The following is a 22,196-nucleotide window of genomic DNA, read 5'->3' on the forward strand; positions in this document are numbered from 1 at the left end:
ACCTCCCAGTTTTTCACCAACTTATTGCAGTACAGAACGCTGTATCTCGCTAAATGACATCGTTCTTTAAGGTTTCACGATACTTGCATGCGCTTTAACGAGAATATCACAATAAAGCAGTTTCGCACTTGTAACGGCACAAGACGCAGTATCTGGCTAGTTCATGCCATTTTGTGTGCTTTCCCAGTATTTCACCTATCGCAGTTTCGTACTCGCAATAAAACAACACTATCTCGTTAGATTACGTCGTTTTTGGTAGTTTCACGACGCTACCTAGCTTAAACTAACCTAACCTAACCTAACCTTCGCACTTCTATCGTTAGAAAACGTTTTACTCGCCACTTTACAATGTTTTCTACAAGATTACGACGGTTTCATGCGCTTTCACTTTAGATATCGTAGTTCCCGACTTGTAATGTTGAAAAACACTACATCTCACTAAGTGACATTGTTTAATGCGGTTTTACGACGGTTGATTTGTCAACCTAACCTAACATTCGCACTTGTATCTAAAGACGCTCAATTACACTGTTTCGTTCACAATTACGATATTTGCTTGACCTCACAGTTTCTCACCAACTTATTACATTACACAACGCTGTATCTCGCTAAATGACATCGTTCTTTAAGGTTTCACGATACTTGCATGCGCTTTACCGAGAATGTGACAACATAGCAGTTTCGCACTTGTAACGGCACAACACGCAGTATTTGGCTTGTTCATGCCGTTTTGTGTGCTTTCACAACATTTTACCTATCGCAGTTTCGTACTCGCAATAAAACAACACTATCTCGTTAGATGACGTCGTTTTTGGTGGTTTCACGACGCTACCTAGCTTAAACTAACATAACTCAACCTAACATGACCTTCGCACTTCTATCGTTAGAAAACGTTTTACTCGCTACTTTACATTGCTTTCTACAACATTACGACGGCTTCAAGTGCTTTCACATTAGATATCGCAGTTCCCAACTTGTAAAGGTGAAAAACACTGCATCTCACTAAGTGACATTGTTTATCGCGGTTTTACGACGGTTCATACCTTAACCTAACGTAACCTAACCTAACCTAACCCAACCTAACCTTACATAAACTTACCTAACCTAACCTAACCAAACCTAATCTAACGTAACCTAACTTAACCTAACCTAACCTAACCCAACCTAACCCAACCCAACCCAACCTAAACTAACCTAAGCAAACCTAACCTAACCTAACTTAACCTAACCTAACCTAACCTAACGACGGTTGCAAGCGCTTTCACATTAGATATCGCAGTTCCCCACATTTAATGGTGAAAAACACTGCATCTCACTAATTGACATTGTTTAATGCGGTTTTACGACGGTTGATATGTCAACCTAACCTAACATTCGCACTTGTATCTAAAGACGCTCAATTACACTGTTTCGTTCACAATTACGATATTTGCTTGACCTCACAGTTTCTCACCAACCTATTATAGTACAGAACGCTGTATCTCGCTAAAGGACATCGTTCTTTAAGGTTTCACGATACTTGCATGCGCTTTACCGAGAATGTCACAACATAGCAGTTTCGCACTTGTAACGGTACAACACGCAGTATTTGGCTTGTTCATGCCGTTTTGTGTGCTTTCACAACATTTTACCTATCGCATTTTCGTACTCGCAATAAAACAACACTATCTCGTTAAATGACGTCGTTTTTGGTGGTTTCACGACGCTACCTAGCTTAAACTAACATAACTCAACCTAACATAACCTTCGCACTTCTATCGTTAGAAAACGTTTTACTCGCTACTTTACAATGCTTTCTACAACATTACGACGGTTTCAAGCGCTTTCACATTAGATATCGCAGTTCTCAACTTGTAAAGGTGAAAAACACTGCATCTCACTAAGTGACATTGTTTAATGCGGTTTTAGCGCGGTTGATATCTTAACCTAACCTAACCTAACCTAACCTAACCCAACCTAACCTAACATAACCTAACCTAACCTAACCTAACCTAACCTAACCTAACCTAACCAAACCTAACCTAACGTAACCTAACCTAACCTAACCTAACGACGTTTGCAAGCGCTTTCACATTAGATATCGCAGTTCCCGACTTGTAATGGTGAAAAACACTGCATCTCACTAAGTGACATTGTTTAATGCGGTTTTACGACGGTTCATATCTTAACCTAACCTAACATTCGTACTTGTATATAAAAACGCTCTATTACACTGTTTCGTTCACAATTACGATATTTGCATAACCTCACAGTTTTTCACCAACTTATTGCAGTACAGAACGCTGTATCTCGCTAAATGACATTGTTCTTTAAGGTTTCACGATGCTTGCATGCGCTTTATCGAGAATATCACAATAGCAGTTTCGCACTTGTAACGGTAGAACACGCAGTATTTGGCTTGTTCATGCCGTTTTGTGTGCTTTCACAACATTTCACCTATCGCAGTTTAATGCAATAAAACAACACTATCTCGTTACATGACGTCGTTTTTGGTAGTTTCACGACGCTACCTAGCTTAAACTAACCTAACCTAACCTAACCTTCGCACTTCTATCGTTAGAAAACGTTTTACTCGCCACTTTACAATGTTTTCTACAAGATTACGACGGTTTCATGCGCTTTCACATTAGATATCGTAGTTCCCGACTTGTAATGTTGAAAAACACTACATCTCACTAAGTGACATTGTTTAATGCGGTTTTACGACGGTTGATTTGTCAACCTAACCTAACATTCGCACTTGTATCTAAAGACGCTCAATTACACTGTTTCGTTCACAATTACGATATTTGCTTGACCTCACAGTTTCTCACCAACTTATTACAGTACACAACGCTGTATCTCGCTAAATGACATCGTTCTTTAAGGTTTCACGATACTTGCATGCGCTTTACCGAGAATGTCACAACATAGCAGTTTCGCACTTGTAACGGTACAACACGCAGTATTTGGCTTGTTCATGCCGTTTTGTGTGCTTTCACAACATTTTACCTATTGCAGTTTCGTACTCGCAATAAAACAACACTATCTCGTTAGATGACGTCGTTTTTGGTGGTTTCACGACGCTACCTAGCTTAAACTAACATAACTCAACCTAACATAACCTTCGCACTTCTATCGTTAGAAAACGTTTTACTCGCTACTTTACATTGCTTTCTACAACATTACGACGGTTTCAAGCGCTTTCACATTAAATATCGCAGTTCCCAACTTGTAAAGGTGAAAAACACTGCATCTCACTAAGTGACATTGTTTAATGCGGTTTTAGCGCGGTTCATATCTTAACCTAACCTAACCTAACCTAACCTAACCCAACCTAACCTAACATAACCTAACCTAACCTAACCTAACCTAACCTAACCAAACCTAACCTAACGTAACCTAACCTAACCTAACCTAACCTAACCTAACCTAACGACGTTTGCAAGCGCTTTCACATTAGATATCGCAGTTCCCGACTTGTAATGGTGAAAAACACTGCATCTCACTAAGTGACATTGTTTAATGCGGTTTTACGACGGTTCATATCTTAACCTAACCTAACATTCGTACTTGTATTGAAAAACGCTCTATTACACTGTTTCGTTCACAATTACGATATTTGCATAACCTCACAGTTTTTCACCAACTTATTGCAGTACAGAACGCTGTATCTCGCTAAATGACATCGTTCTTTAAGGTTTCACGATGCTTGCATGCGCTTTAACAAGAATATCACATTATAGCAGTTTCGCACTTGTAACGGTACAACACGCAGTATCTCGCTTGTTCAAGCCGTTTTGTGTACTTTCACAACATTTCACCTATTGCAGTTTCGTACTCGCAATAAAACAACACTATCTCGTTAGATGACGTCGTTTTTGGTAGTTTCACGACGCTACATAGCTTAAACTAACCTAACCTAACCTAACCTTCGCACTTCTATCGTTAGAAAACGTTTTACTCGCCACTTTACAATGTTTTCTACAAGATTACGACGGTTTCATGCGCTTTCACTTTAGATATCGTAGTTCCCGACTTGTAATGTTGAAAAACACTACATCTCACTAAGTGACATTGTTTAATGCGGTTTTACGACGGTTGATTTGTCAACCTAACCTAACATTCGCACTTGTATCTAAAGACGCTCAATTACACTGTTTCGTTCACAATTACGATATTTGCTTGACCTCACAGTTTCTCACCAACTTATTACATTACACAACGCTGTATCTCGCTAAATGACATCGTTCTTTAAGTAATAGAGCGGTTGACTGGGCTAGTTGGTAAACCCAAGTACGTTCTTTAAGGTTTCACGATACTTGCATGCGCTTTACCGAGAATGTCACAACATAGCAGTTTCGCACTTGTAACGGTACAACACGCAGTATTTGGCTTGTTCATGCCGTTTTGTGTGCTTTCACAACATTTTACCTATCGCAGTTTCGTACTCGCATTAAAACAACACTATCTCGTTAGATGACGTCGTTTTTGGTGGTTTCACGACGCTACCTAGCTTAAACTAACATAACTCAACCTAACATAACCTTCGCACTTCTATCGTTAGAAAACGTTTCACTCGCTACTTTACATTGCTTTCTACAACATTACTACGGTTTCAAGCGCTTTCACATTAGATATCGCAGTTCCCAACTTGTAAAGGTGAAAAACACTGCATCTCACTAAGTGACATTGTTTATTGCGGTTTTACGACGGTTCATACCTTAACCTAACGTAACCTAACCTAACCTAACCCAACCTAACCTTACATAAACTTACCTAACCTAACCTAACCAAACCTAATCTAACGTAACCTAACTTAACCTAACCTAACCTAACCCAACCTAACCCAACCCAACCCAACCTAAACTAACCTAAGCAAACCTAACCTAACCTAACTTAACCTAACCTAACCTAACCTAACGACGGTTGCAAGCGCTTTCACATTAGATATCGCAGTTCCCCACATTTAATGGTGAAAAACACTGCATCTCACTAATTGACATTGTTTAATGCGGTTTTACGACGGTTGATATGTCAACCTAACCAAACATTCGCACTTGTATCTAAAGACGCTCAATTACACTGTTTCGTTCACAATTACGATATTTGCTTGACCTCACAGTTTCTCACCAACCTATTATAGTACAGAACGCTGTATCTCGCTAAAGGACATCGTTCTTTAAGGTTTCACGATACTTGCATGCGCTTTACCGAGAATGTCACAACATAGCAGTTTCGCACTTGTAACGGTACAACACGCAGTATTTGGCTTGTTCATGCCGTTTTGTGTGCTTTCACAACATTTTACCTATCGCATTTTCGTACTCGCAATAAAACAACACTATCTCGTTAAATGACGTCGTTTTTGGTGGTTTCACGACGCTACCTAGCTTAAACTAACATAACTCAACCTAACATAACCTTCGCACTTCTATCGTTAGAAAACGTTTTACTCGCTACTTTACAATGCTTTCTACAACATTACGACGGTTTCAAGCGCTTTCACATTAGATATCGCAGTTCTCAACTTGTAAAGGTGAAAAACACTGCATCTCACTAAGTGACATTGTTTAATGCGGTTTTAGCGCGGTTGATATCTTAACCTAACCTAACCTAACCTAACCTAACCCAACCTAACCTAACATAACCTAACCTAACCTAACCTAACCTAACCTAACCAAACCTAACCTAACGTAACCTAACCTAACCTAACCTAACCTAACGACGTTTGCAAGCGCTTTCACATTAGATATCGCAGTTCCCGACTTGTAATGGTGAAAAACACTGCATCTCACTAAGTGACATTGTTTAATGCGGTTTTACGACGGTTCATATCTTAACCTAACCTAACATTCGTACTTGTATATAAAAACGCTCTATTACACTGTTTCGTTCACAATTACGATATTTGCATAACCTCACAGTTTTTCACCAACTTATTGCAGTACAGAACGCTGTATCTCGCTAAATGACATTGTTCTTTAAGGTTTCACGATGCTTGCATGCGCTTTAACGAGAATATCACAATATAGCAGTTTCGCACTTGTAACGGTAGAACACGCAGTATTTGGCTTGTTCATGCCGTTTTGTGTGCTTTCACAACATTTCACCTATCGCAGTTTAATGCAATAAAACAACACTATCTCGTTACATGACGTCGTTTTTGGTAGTTTCACGACGCTACCTAGCTTAAACTAACCTAACCTAACCTAACCTTCGCACTTCTATCGTTAGAAAACGTTTTACTCGCCACTTTACAATGTTTTCTACAAGATTACGACGGTTTCATGCGCTTTCACATTAGATATCGTAGTTCCCGACTTGTAATGTTGAAAAACACTACATCTCACTAAGTGACATTGTTTAATGCGGTTTTACGACGGTTGATTTGTCAACCTAACCTAACATTCGCACTTGTATCTAAAGACGCTCAATTACACTGTTTCGTTCACAATTACGATATTTGCTTGACCTCACAGTTTCTCACCAACTTATTACAGTACACAACGCAGTATCTCGCTAAATGACATCGTTCTTTAAGGTTTCACGATACTTGCATGCGCTTTACCGAGAATGTCACAACATAGCAGTTTCGCACTTGTAACGGTACAACACGCAGTATTTGGCTTGTTCATGCCGTTTTGTGTGCTTTCACAACATTTTACCTATCGCAGTTTCGTACTCGCAATAAAACAACACTATCTCGTTAGATGACGTCGTTTTTGGTGGTTTCACGACGCTACCTAGCTTAAACTAACATAACTCAACCTAACATAACCTTCGCACTTCTATCGTTAGAAAACGTTTTACTCGCTACTTTACATTGCTTTCTACAACATTACGACGGTTTCAAGCGCTTTCACATTAAATATCGCAGTTCCCAACTTATAAAGGTGAAAAACACTGCATCTCACTAAGTGACATTGTTTAATGCGGTTTTAGCGCGGTTCATATCTTAACCTAACCTAACCTAACCTAACCTAACCCAACCTAACCTAACATAACCTAACCTAACCTAACCTAACCTAACCTAACCTAACGACGTTTGCAAGCGCTTTCACATTAGATATCGCAGTTCCCGACTTGTAATGGTGAAAAACACTGCATCTCACTAAGTGACATTGTTTAATGCGGTTTTACGACGGTTCATATCTTAACCTAACCTAACATTCGTACTTGTATTGAAAAACGCTCTATTACACTGTTTCGTTCACAATTACGATATTTGCATAACCTCACAGTTTTTCACCAACTTATTGCAGTACAGAACGCTGTATCTCGCTAAATGACATCGTTCTTTAAGGTTTCACGATGCTTGCATGCGCTTTAACAAGAATATCACATTATAGCAGTTTCGCACTTGTAACGGTACAACACGCAGTATCTCGCTTGTTCAAGCCGTTTTGTGTACTTTCACAACATTTCACCTATTGCAGTTTCGTACATGCAAGAAAACAACACTATCTCGTTAGATGACGTCCTTTTTGGTGGTCTCACGACGCTACATAGCTTAAACTAACATAACTCAAGCTAACCTTCGCACTTCTATCGTTAGAAAACGTTTTACTCGCAACTTTACAATGTTTTCTACAAGATTACGACGGTTTCATGCGCTTTCACATTAGATATCGTAGTTCCCGACTTGTAATGTTGAAAAACACTACATCTCACTAAGTGACATTGTTTAATGCGGTTTTACGACGGTTGATATCTCAACCTAACCTAACATTCGCACTTGTATCTAAATACGCTCAATTACACTGTTTCGTTCACAATTACGATATTTGCTTGACCTCACAGTTTCTCACCAACTTATTACAGTACAGAACGCTGTATCTCGCTAAATGACATCGTTCTTTAAGGTTTCACGATACTTGCATGCGCTTTAACGAGAATATCACAATAAAGCAGTTTCGCACTTGTAACGGCACAAGACGCAGTATCTGGCTAGTTCATGCCATTTTGTGTGCTTTCCCAGTATTTCACCTATCACAGTTTCGTACTCGCAATAAAACAACACTATCTCGTTAGATGACATCGTTTTTGGTGGTTTCACGACGCTACCTAGCTCAAACTAACCGAACCTTCGCACTTCTATCGTTAGAAAACGTTTTATTCGCTACTTTACAATGTTTTCTACAAGATTACGACGGTTTCATGCGCTTTCACATTAGATATCGCAGTTCCCGACTTGTAATGGTGAAAAACACAGCATCTCACTAAGTGACATTGTTTAATGCGGTTTTAGCGCGGTTCATATCTTAACCTAACCTAACCTTACCTAACCCAACCTAACCTAACCTAACCTAAGCAAACCTTACCTAACATACCCTAACCTAACAAAACCTAACCTAACCTAACCTAACCAAACCTAACCTAACCTAACCTAACCTAACCTAACGTGACCTAACCTAACCTAACCTAACCTAACCTAACGACGTTTGCAAGCGCTTTCACATTAGATATCGCAGTTCCCGACTTGTAATGGTGAAAAACACTGCATCTCACTAAGTGACATTATTTAATGCGGTTTTACGACAATTCATATCTTAACCTAACCTAACATTCGCACTTGTATTAAAAACGCTCTATTACACTGTTTCGTTCACAATTACGATATTTGCATAACCTCACAGTTTTTCACCAACTTATTGCAGTACAGAACGCTGTATCTCGCTAAATGACATCGTTCTTTAAGGTTTCACGATGCTTGCATGCGCTTTAACGAGAATATCTCAACATAGCAGTTTCGCACTTGTAACGGTACAACACGCAGTATTTGGCTTGTTCATGCCGTTTTGTGTGCTTTCACAACATTTCACCTATCGCAGTTTCGTACTCGCAATAAAACAACACTATCTCGTTAGATGACGTTGTTTTTGGTAGTTTCACGACGCTACCTAGCTTAAACTAACATAACTCAACCTAACATAACCTTCGCACTTCTATCGTTAGAAAACGTTTTACTCGCTACTTTACATTGCTTTCTACAACATTACGACGGTTTCAAGCGCTTTCACGCTAGATATCACAGTTCCCAACTTGTAAAGGTGAAAAACACTGCATCTCACTAAGTGACATTGTTTATTGCGGTTTTACGACGGTTCATACCTTAACCTAACGTAACCTAACCTAACCTAACCCAACTTAACCTAACATAACCTAACCTAACCTAACCAAACCTAACCTAACGTAACCTAACCTAACCTAACCTAACCCAACCTAACCTAACCTAACCTAACCCAACTCAACCCAACCTAACCTAATCTAACCTAACCTAACCTAACCTAACCAAACCTAACCTAACCTAACCTAACCTAACCTAACCTAACCTAACCTAACGACGGTTGCAAGCGCTTTCACATTAGATATCGCAGTTCCCCACTTTTAATGGTGAAAAACACTGCATCTCACTAATTGACATTGTTTAATGCGGTTTTACGACGGTTCATATCTTAACCTAACCTAACATTCGCACTTGTATCTAAAAACGCTCTATTACACTGTTTTGTTCACAATTACGATATTTGCATAGCCTCACAGTTTTTCACCAACTTATTGCAGTACAGAACGCTGTATCTCGCTCAATGACATTGTTCTTTAAGGTTTCACGATGCTTGCATGCGCTTTAACGAGAATATCACAATATAGCAGTTTCGCACTTGTAACGGTAGAACACGCAGTATTTGGCTTGTTCATTCCGTTTTGTGTGCTTTCACAACATTTCACCTATCGCAGTTTAATACTCGCAATAAAACAACACTCTCTCGTTAGATGACGTCGTTTTTGGTAGTTTCACGACGCTACCTAGCTTAACCTAACCTAACCTAACCTAACCTTCGCACTTCTATCGTTAGAAAACGTTTTATTCGCAACTTTACAATGTTTTCTACAAGATTACGACGGTTTCATGCGCTTTCACATTAGATATCGTAGTTCCCGACTTGTAATGTTGAAAAACACTACATCTCACTAAGTGACATTGTTTAATGCGGTTTTACGACGGTTGATTTGTCAACCTAACCTAACATTCGCACTTGTATCTAAAGACGCTCAATTACACTGTTTCGTTCACAATTACGATATTTGCTTGACCTCACAGTTTCTCACCAACTTATTACAGTACACAACGCAGTATCTCGCTAAATGACATCGTTCTTTAAGGTTTCACGATACTTGCATGCGCTTTACCGAGAATGTCACAACATAGCAGTTTCGCACTTGTAACGGTACAACACGCAGTATTTGGCTTGTTCATGCCGTTTTGTGTGCTTTCACAACATTTTACCTATCGCAGTTTCGTACTCGCAATAAAACAACACTATCTCGTTAGATGACGTCGTTTTTGGTGGTTTCACGACGCTACCTAGCTTAAACTAACATAACTCAACCTAACATAACCTTCGCACTTCTATCGTTAGAAAACGTTTTACTCGCTACTTTACATTGCTTTCTACAACATTACGACGGTTTCAAGCGCTTTCACATTAAATATCGCAGTTCCCAACTTGTAAAGGTGAAAAACACTGCATCTCACTAAGTGACATTGTTTAATGCGGTTTTAGCGCGGTTCATATCTTAACCTAACCTAACCTAACCTAACCTAACCCAACCTAACCTAACATAACCTAACCTAACCTAACCTAACCTAACCTAACCAAACCTAACCTAACGTAACCTAACCTAACCTAACCTAACCTAACGACGTTTGCAAGCGCTTTCACATTAGATATCGCAGTTCCCGACTTGTAATGGTGAAAAACACTGCATCTCACTAAGTGACATTGTTTAATGCGGTTTTACGACGGTTCATATCTTAACCTAACCTAACATTCGTACTTGTATTGAAAAACGCTCTATTACACTGTTTCGTTCACAATTACGATATTTGCATAACCTCACAGTTTTTCACCAACTTATTGCAGTACAGAACGCTGTATCTCGCTAAATGACATCGTTCTTTAAGGTTTCACGATGCTTGCATGCGCTTTAACAAGAATATCACATTATAGCAGTTTCGCACTTGTAACGGTACAACACGCAGTATCTCGCTTGTTCAAGCCGTTTTGTGTACTTTCACAACATTTCACCTATTGCAGTTTCGTACATGCAAGAAAACAACACTATCTCGTTAGATGACGTCCTTTTTGGTGGTCTCACGACGCTACATAGCTTAAACTAACATAACTCAAGCTAACCTTCGCACTTCTATCGTTAGAAAACGTTTTACTCGCAACTTTACAATGTTTTCTACAAGATTACGACGGTTTCATGCGCTTTCACATTAGATATCGTAGTTCCCGACTTGTAATGTTGAAAAACACTACATCTCACTAAGTGACATTGTTTAATGCGGTTTTACGACGGTTGATATCTCAACCTAACCTAACATTCGCACTTGTATCTAAATACGCTCAATTACACTGTTTCGTTCACAATTACGATATTTGCTTGACCTCACAGTTTCTCACCAACTTATTACAGTACAGAACGCTGTATCTCGCTAAATGACATCGTTCTTTAAGGTTTCACGATACTTGCATGCGCTTTAACGAGAATATCACAATAAAGCAGTTTCGCACTTGTAACGGCACAAGACGCAGTATCTGGCTAGTTCATGCCATTTTGTGTGCTTTCCCAGTATTTCACCTATCACAGTTTCGTACTCGCAATAAAACAACACTATCTCGTTAGATGACATCGTTTTTGGTGGTTTCACGACGCTACCTAGCTCAAACTAACCGAACCTTCGCACTTCTATCGTTAGAAAACGTTTTATTCGCTACTTTACAATGTTTTCTACAAGATTACGACGGTTTCATGCGCTTTCACATTAGATATCGCAGTTCCCGACTTGTAATGGTGAAAAACACAGCATCTCACTAAGTGACATTGTTTAATGCGGTTTTAGCGCGGTTCATATCTTAACCTAACCTAACCTTACCTAACCCAACCTAACCTAACCTAACCTAAGCAAACCTTACCTAACATACCCTAACCTAACAAAACCTAACCTAACCTAACCTAACCAAACCTAACCTAACCTAACCTAACCTAACCTAACGTGACCTAACCTAACCTAACCTAACCTAACCTAACGACGTTTGCAAGCGCTTTCACATTAGATATCGCAGTTCCCGACTTGTAATGGTGAAAAACACTGCATCTCACTAAGTGACATTATTTAATGCGGTTTTACGACAGTTCATATCTTAACCTAACCTAACATTCGCACTTGTATTAAAAACGCTCTATTACACTGTTTCGTTCACAATTACGATATTTGCATAACCTCACAGTTTTTCACCAACTTATTGCAGTACAGAACGCTGTATCTCGCTAAATGACATCGTTCTTTAAGGTTTCACGATGCTTGCATGCGCTTTAACGAGAATATCTCAACATAGCAGTTTCGCACTTGTAACGGTACAACACGCAGTATTTGGCTTGTTCATGCCGTTTTGTGTGCTTTCACAACATTTCACCTATCGCAGTTTCGTACTCGCAATAAAACAACACTATCTCGTTAGATGACGTTGTTTTTGGTAGTTTCACGACGCTACCTAGCTTAAACTAACATAACTCAACCTAACATAACCTTCGCACTTCTATCGTTAGAAAACGTTTTACTCGCTACTTTACATTGCTTTCTACAACATTACGACGGTTTCAAGCGCTTTCACGCTAGATATCACAGTTCCCAACTTGTAAAGGTGAAAAACACTGCATCTCACTAAGTGACATTGTTTATTGCGGTTTTACGACGGTTCATACCTTAACCTAACGTAACCTAACCTAACCTAACCCAACTTAACCTAACATAACCTAACCTAACCTAACCAAACCTAACCTAACGTAACCTAACCTAACCTAACCTAACCCAACCTAACCTAACCTAACCTAACCCAACTCAACCCAACCTAACCTAATCTAACCTAACCTAACCTAACCTAACCTAACCAAACCTAACCTAACCTAACCTAACCTAACCTAACCTAACCTAACCTAACGACGGTTTCAAGCGCTTTCACATTAGATATCGCTGTTCCCCACTTTTAATGGTGAAAAACACTGCATCTCACTAATTGACATTGTTTAATGCGGTTTTACGACGGTTCATATCTTAACCTAACCTAACATTCGCACTTGTATCTAAAAACGCTCTATTACACTGTTTTGTTCACAATTACGATATTTGCATAACCTCACAGTTTTTCACCAACTTATTGCAGTACAGAACGCTGTATCTCGCTCAATGACATTGTTCTTTAAGGTTTCACGATGCTTGCATGCGCTTTAACGAGAATATCACAATATAGCAGTTTCGCACTTGTAACGGTAGAACACGCAGTATTTGGCTTGTTCATTCCGTTTTGTGTGCTTTCACAACATTTCACCTATCGCAGTTTAATACTCGCAATAAAACAACACTATCTCGTTAGATGACGTCGTTTTTGGTAGTTTCACGACGCTACCTAGCTTAACCTAACCTAACCTAACCTAACCTTCGCACTTCTATCGTTAGAAAACGTTTTATTCGCAACTTTACAATGTTTTCTACAAGATTACGACGGTTTCATGCGCTTTCACATTAGATATCGTAGTTCCCGACTTGTAATGTTGAAAAACACTACATCTCACTAAGTGACATTGTTTAATGCGGTTTTACGACGGTTGATATGTGAACCTAACATTCGCACTTGTATCTAAAGACGCTCAATTACACTGTTTCGTTCACAATTACGATATTTGCTTGACCTCACAGTTTCTCACCAACTTATTACAGTACAGAACGCTGTATCTCGCTAAATGACATTGTTCTTTAAGGTTTCACGATGCTTGCATGCGCTTTAACGAGAATATCACAATATAGCAGTTTCGCACTTGTAACGGTAGAACACGCAGTATTTGGCTTGTTCATGCCGTTTTGTGTGCTTTCACAACATTTCACCTATCGCAGTTTAATGCAATAAAACAACACTATCTCGTTACATGACGTCGTTTTTGGTAGTTTCACGACGCTACCTAGCATAAACTAACCTAACCTAACCTAACCTTCGCACTTCTATCGTTAGAAAACGTTTTACTCGCCACTTTACAATGTTTTCTACAAGATTACGACGGTTTCATGCGCTTTCACATTAGATATCGTAGTTCCCGACTTGTAATGTTGAAAAACACTACATCTCACTAAGTGACATTGTTTAATGCGGTTTTACGACGGTTGATTTGTCAACCTAACCTAACATTCGCACTTGTATCTAAAGACGCTCAATTACACTGTTTTGTTCACAATTACGATATTTGCATAACCTCACAGTTTTTCACCAACTTATTGCAGTACAGAACGCTGTATCTCGCTCAATGACATTGTTCTTTAAGGTTTCACGATGCTTGCATGCGCTTTAACGAGAATATCACAATATAGCAGTTTCGCACTTGTAACGGTAGAACACGCAGTATTTGGCTTGTTCATGCCGTTTTGTGTGCTTTCACAACATTTTACCTATTGCAGTTTCGTACTCGCAATAAAACAACACTATCTCGTTAGATGACGTCGTTTTTGGTGGTTTCACGACGCTACCTAGCTTAAACTAACATAACTCAACCTAACATAACCTTCGCACTTCTATCGTTAGAAAACGTTTTACTCGCTACTTTACATTGCTTTCTACAACATTACGACGGTTTCAAGCGCTTTCACATTAAATATCGCAGTTCCCAACTTGTAAAGGTGAAAAACACTGCATCTCACTAAGTGACATTGTTTAATGCGGTTTTAGCGCGGTTCATATCTTAACCTAACCTAACCTAACCTAACCTAACCCAACCTAACCTAACATAACCTAACCTAACCTAACCTAACCTAACCTAACCTAACCTAACCTAACGACGTTTGCAAGCGCTTTCACATTAGATATCGCAGTTCCCGACTTGTAATGGTGAAAAACACTGCATCTCACTAAGTGACATTGTTTAATGCGGTTTTACGACGGTTCATATCTTAACCTAACCTAACATTCGTACTTGTATTGAAAAACGCTCTATTACACTGTTTCGTTCACAATTACGATATTTGCATAACCTCACAGTTTTTCACCAACTTATTGCAGTACAGAACGCTGTATCTCGCTAAATGACATCGTTCTTTAAGGTTTCACGATGCTTGCATGCGCTTTAACAAGAATATCACATTATAGCAGTTTCGCACTTGTAACGGTACAACACGCAGTATCTCGCTTGTTCAAGCCGTTTTGTGTACTTTCACAACATTTCACCTATTGCAGTTTCGTACTCGCAATAAAACAACACTATCTCGTTAGATGACGTGGTTTTTGGTAGTTTCACGACGCTACATAGCTTAAACTAACCTAACCTAACCTAACCTTCGCACTTCTATCGTTAGAAAACGTTTTACTCGCCACTTTACAATGTTTTCTACAAGATTACGACGGTTTCATGCGCTTTCACTTTAGATATCGTAGTTCCCGACTTGTAATGTTGAAAAACACTACATCTCACTAAGTGACATTGTTTAATGCGGTTTTACGACGGTTGATTTGTCAACCTAACCTAACATTCGCACTTGTATCTAAAGACGCTCAATTACACTGTTTCGTTCACAATTACGATATTTGCTTGACCTCACAGTTTCTCACCAACTTATTACATTACACAACGCTGTATCTCGCTAAATGACATCGTTCTTTAAGGTTTCACGATACTTGCATGCGCTTTACCGAGAATGTCACAACATAGCAGTTTCGCACTTGTAACGGTACAACACGCAGTATTTGGCTTGTTCATGCCGTTTTGTGTGCTTTCACAACATTTTACCTATCGCAGTTTCGTACTCGCAATAAAACAACACTATCTCGTTAGATGACGTCGTTTTTGGTGGTTTCACGACGCTACCTAGCTTAAACTAACATAACTCAACCTAACATAACCTTCGCACTTCTATCGTTAGAAAACGTTTCACTCGCTACTTTACATTGCTTTCTACAACATTACGACGGTTTCAAGCGCTTTCACATTAGATATCGCAGTTCCCAACTTGTAAAGGTGAAAAACACTGCATCTCACTAAGTGACATTGTTTATTGCGGTTTTACGACGGTTCATACCTTAACCTAACGTAACCTAACCTAACCTAACCCAACCTAACCTTACATAAACTTACCTAACCTAACCTAACCAAACCTAATCTAACGTAACCTAACTTAACCTAACCTAACCTAACCCAACCTAACCCAACCCAACCCAACCTAAACTAACCTAAGCAAACCTAACCTAACCTAACTTAACCTAACCTAACCTAACCTAACGACGGTTGCAAGCGCTTTCACATTAGATATCGCAGTTCCCCACATTTAATGGTGAAAAACACTGCATCTCACTAATTGACATTGTTTAATGCGGTTTTACGACGGTTGATATGTCAACCTAACCTAACATTCGCACTTGTATCTAAAGACGCTCAATTACACTGTTTCGTTCACAATTACGATATTTGCTTGACCTCACAGTTTCTCACCAACCTATTATAGTACAGAACGCTGTATCTCGCTAAAGGACATCGTTCTTTAAGGTTTCACGATACTTGCATGCGCTTTACCGAGAATGTCACAACATAGCAGTTTCGCACTTGTAACGGTACAACACGCAGTATTTGGCTTGTTCATGCCGTTTTGTGTGCTTTCACAACATTTTACCTATCGCATTTTCGTACTCGCAATAAAACAACACTATCTCGTTAAATGACGTCGTTTTTGGTGGTTTCACGACGCTACCTAGCTTAAACTAACATAACTCAACCTAACATAACCTTCGCACTTCTATCGTTAGAAAACGTTTTACTCGCTACTTTACAATGCTTTCTACAACATTACGACGGTTTCAAGCGCTTTCACATTAGATATCGCAGTTCTCAACTTGTAAAGGTGAAAAACACTGCATCTCACTAAGTGACATTGTTTAATGCGGTTTTAGCGCGGTTGATATCTTAACCTAACCTAACCTAACCTAACCTAACCTAACCCAACCTAACCTAACATAACCTAACCTAACCTAACCTAACCTAACCTAACCAAACCTAACCTAACGTAACCTAACCTAACCTAACCTAACCTAACGACGTTTGCAAGCGCTTTCACATTAGATATCGCAGTTCCCGACTTGTAATGGTGAAAAACACTGCATCTCACTAAGTGACATTGTTTAATGCGGTTTTACGACGGTTCATATCTTAACCTAACCTAACATTCGTACTTGTATATAAAAACGCTCTATTACACTGTTTCGTTCACAATTACGATATTTGCATAACCTCACAGTTTTTCACCAACTTATTGCAGTACAGAACGCTGTATCTCGCTAAATGACATTGTTCTTTAAGGTTTCACGATGCTTGCATGCGCTTTAACGAGAATATCACAATATAGCAGTTTCGCATTTGTAACGGTAGAACACGCAGTATTTGGCTTGTTCATGCCGTTTTGTGTGCTTTCACAACATTTCACCTATCGCAGTTTAATGCAATAAAACAACACTATCTCGTTACATGACGTCGTTTTTGGTAGTTTCACGACGCTACCTAGCTTAAACTAACCTAACCTAACCTAACCTTCGCACTTCTATCGTTAGAAAACGTTTTACTCGCCACTTTACAATGTTTTCTACAAGATTACGACGGTTTCATGCGCTTTCACATTAGATATCGTAGTTCCCCACTTGTAATGTTGAAAAACACTACATCTCACTAAGTGACATTGTTTAATGCGGTTTTACGACGGTTGATTTGTCAACCTAACCTAACATTCGCACTTGTATCTAAAGACGCTCAATTACACTGTTTCGTTCACAATTACGATATTTGCTTGACCTCACAGTTTCTCACCAACTTATTACAGTACACAACGCAGTATCTCGCTAAATGACATCGTTCTTTAAGGTTTCACGATACTTGCATGCGCTTTACCGAGAATGTCACAACATAGCAGTTTCGCACTTGTAACGGTACAACACGCAGTATTTGGCTTGTTCATGCCGTTTTGTGTGCTTTCACAACATTTTACCTATCGCAGTTTCGTACTCGCAATAAAACAACACTATCTCGTTAGATGACGTCGTTTTTGGTGGTTTCACGACGCTACCTAGCTTAAACTAACATAACTCAACCTAACATAACCTTCGCACTTCTATCGTTAGAAAACGTTTTACTCGCTACTTTACATTGCTTTCTACAACATTACGACGGTTTCAAGCGCTTTCACATTAAATATCGCAGTTCCCAACTTGTAAAGGTGAAAAACACTGCATCTCACTAAGTGACATTGTTTAATGCGGTTTTAGCGCGGTTCATATCTTAACCTAACCTAACCTAACCTAACCTAACCCAACCTAACCTAACATAACCTAACCTAACCTAACCTAACCTAACCTAACCTAACCAAACCTAACCTAACGTAACCTAACCTAACCTAACCTAACCTAACGACGTTTGCAAGCGCTTTCACATTAGATATCGCAGTTCCCGACTTGTAATGGTGAAAAACACTGCATCTCACTAAGTGACATTGTTTAATGCGGTTTTACGACGGTTCATATCTTAACCTAACCTAACATTCGTACTTGTATTGAAAAACGCTCTATTACACTGTTTCGTTCACAATTACGATATTTGCATAACCTCACAGTTTTTCACCAACTTATTGCAGTACAGAACGCTGTATCTCGCTAAATGACATCGTTCTTTAAGGTTTCACGATGCTTGCATGCGCTTTAACAAGAATATCACATTATAGCAGTTTCGCACTTGTAACGGTACAACACGCAGTATCTCGCTTGTTCAAGCCGTTTTGTGTACTTTCACAACATTTCACCTATTGCAGTTTCGTACATGCAAGAAAACAACACTATCTCGTTAGATGACGTCCTTTTTGGTGGTCTCACGACGCTACATAGCTTAAACTAACATAACTCAAGCTAACCTTCGCACTTCTATCGTTAGAAAACGTTTTACTCGCAACTTTACAATGTTTTCTACAAGATTACGACGGTTTCATGCGCTTTCACATTAGATATCGTAGTTCCCGACTTGTAATGTTGAAAAACACTACATCTCACTAAGTGACATTGTTTAATGCGGTTTTACGACGGTTGATATCTCAACCTAACCTAACATTCGCACTTGTATCTAAATACGCTCAATTACACTGTTTCGTTCACAATTACGATATTTGCTTGACCTCACAGTTTCTCACCAACTTATTACAGTACAGAACGCTGTATCTCGCTAAATGACATCGTTCTTTAAGGTTTCACGATACTTGCATGCGCTTTAACGAGAATATCACAATAAAGCAGTTTCGCACTTGTAACGGCACAAGACGCAGTATCTGGCTAGTTCATGCCATTTTGTGTGCTTTCCCAGTATTTCACCTATCACAGTTTCGTACTCGCAATAAAACAACACTATCTCGTTAGATGACATCGTTTTTGGTGGTTTCACGACGCTACCTAGCTCAAACTAACCGAACCTTCGCACTTCTATCGTTAGAAAACGTTTTATTCGCTACTTTACAATGTTTTCTACAAGATTACGACGGTTTCATGCGCTTTCACATTAGATATCGCAGTTCCCGACTTGTAATGGTGAAAAACACAGCATCTCACTAAGTGACATTGTTTAATGCGGTTTTAGCGCGGTTCATATCTTAACCTAACCTAACCTTACCTAACCCAACCTAACCTAACCTAACCTAAGCAAACCTTACCTAACATACCCTAACCTAACAAAACCTAACCTAACCTAACCTAACCAAACCTAACCTAACCTAACCTAACCTAACCTAACGTGACCTAACCTAACCTAACCTAACCTAACCTAACGACGTTTGCAAGCGCTTTCACATTAGATATCGCAGTTCCCGACTTGTAATGGTGAAAAACACTGCATCTCACTAAGTGACATTATTTAATGCGGTTTTACGACAGTTCATATCTTAACCTAACCTAACATTCGCACTTGTATTAAAAACGCTCTATTACACTGTTTCGTTCACAATTACGATATTTGCATAACCTCACAGTTTTTCACCAACTTATTGCAGTACAGAACGCTGTATCTCGCTAAATGACATCGTTCTTTAAGGTTTCACGATGCTTGCATGCGCTTTAACGAGAATATCTCAACATAGCAGTTTCGCACTTGTAACGGTACAACACGCAGTATTTGGCTTGTTCATGCCGTTTTGTGTGCTTTCACAACATTTCACCTATCGCAGTTTCGTACTCGCAATAAAACAACACTATCTCGTTAGATGACGTTGTTTTTGGTAGTTTCACGACGCTACCTAGCTTAAACTAACATAACTCAACCTAACATAACCTTCGCACTTCTATCGTTAGAAAACGTTTTACTCGCTACTTTACATTGCTTTCTACAACATTACGACGGTTTCAAGCGCTTTCACGCTAGATATCACAGTTCCCAACTTGTAAAGGTGAAAAACACTGCATCTCACTAAGTGACATTGTTTATTGCGGTTTTACGACGGTTCATACCTTAACCTAACGTAACCTAACCTAACCTAACCCAACTTAACCTAACATAACCTAACCTAACCTAACCAAACCTAACCTAACGTAACCTAACCTAACCTAACCCAACCTAACCTAACCTAACCTAACCCAACTCAACCCAACCTAACCTAATCTAACCTAACCTAACCTAACCTAACCTAACCAAACCTAACCTAACCTAACCTAACCTAACCTAACCTAACGACGGTTGCAAGCGCTTTCACATTAGATATCGCAGTTCCCCACTTTTAATGGTGAAAAACACTGCATCTCACTAATTGACATTGTTTAATGCGGTTTTACGACGGTTCATATCTTAACCTAACCTAACATTCGCACTTGTATCTAAAAACGCTCTATTACACTGTTTTGTTCACAATTACGATATTTGCATAACCTCACAGTTTTTCACCAACTTATTGCAGTACAGAACGCTGTATCTCGCTCAATGACATTGTTCTTTAAGGTTTCACGATGCTTGCATGCGCTTTAACGAGAATATCACAATATAGCAGTTTCGCACTTGTAACGGTAGAACACGCAGTATTTGGCTTGTTCATTCCGTTTTGTGTGCTTTCACAACATTTCACCTATCGCAGTTTAATACTCGCAATAAAACAACACTCTCTCGTTAGATGACGTCGTTTTTGGTAGTTTCACGACGCTACCTAGCTTAACCTAACCTAACCTAACCTAACCTAACCTTCGCACTTCTATCGTTAGAAAACGTTTTATTCGCAACTTTACAATGTTTTCTACAAGATTACGACGGTTTCATGCGCTTTCACATTAGATATCGTAGTTCCCGACTTGTAATGTTGAAAAACACTACATCTCACTAAGTGACATTGTTTAATGCGGTTTTACGACGGTTGATTTGTCAACCTAACCTAACATTCGCACTTGTATCTAAAGACGCTCAATTACACTGTTTCGTTCACAATTACGATATTTGCTTGACCTCACAGTTTCTCACCAACTTATTACAGTACACAACGCAGTATCTCGCTAAATGACATCGTTCTTTAAGGTTTCACGATACTTGCATGCGCTTTACCGAGAATGTCACAACATAGCAGTTTCGCACTTGTAACGGTACAACACGCAGTATTTGGCTTGTTCATGCCGTTTTGTGTGCTTTCACAACATTTTACCTATCGCAGTTTCGTACTCGCAATAAAACAACACTATCTCGTTAGATGACGTCGTTTTTGGTGGTTTCACGACGCTACCTAGCTTAAACTAACATAACTCAACCTAACATAACCTTCGCACTTCTATCGTTAGAAAACGTTTTACTCGCTACTTTACATTGCTTTCTACAACATTACGACGGTTTCAAGCGCTTTCACATTAAATATCGCAGTTCCCAACTTGTAAAGGTGAAAAACACTGCATCTCACTAAGTGACATTGTTTAATGCGGTTTTAGCGCGGTTCATATCTTAACCTAACCTAACCTAACCTAACCTAACCCAACCTAACCTAACATAACCTAACCTAACCTAACCTAACCTAACCTAACCAAACCTAACCTAACGTAACCTAACCTAACCTAACCTAACCTAACGACGTTTGCAAGCGCTTTCACATTAGATATCGCAGTTCCCGACTTGTAATGGTGAAAAAC

The sequence above is a fragment of the Rhipicephalus microplus genome, unplaced genomic scaffold (genome assembly GCF_043290135.1).
Source record: "Rhipicephalus microplus isolate Deutch F79 unplaced genomic scaffold, USDA_Rmic scaffold_31, whole genome shotgun sequence".
NCBI lineage: Eukaryota > Metazoa > Arthropoda > Arachnida > Ixodida > Ixodidae > Rhipicephalus > Rhipicephalus microplus.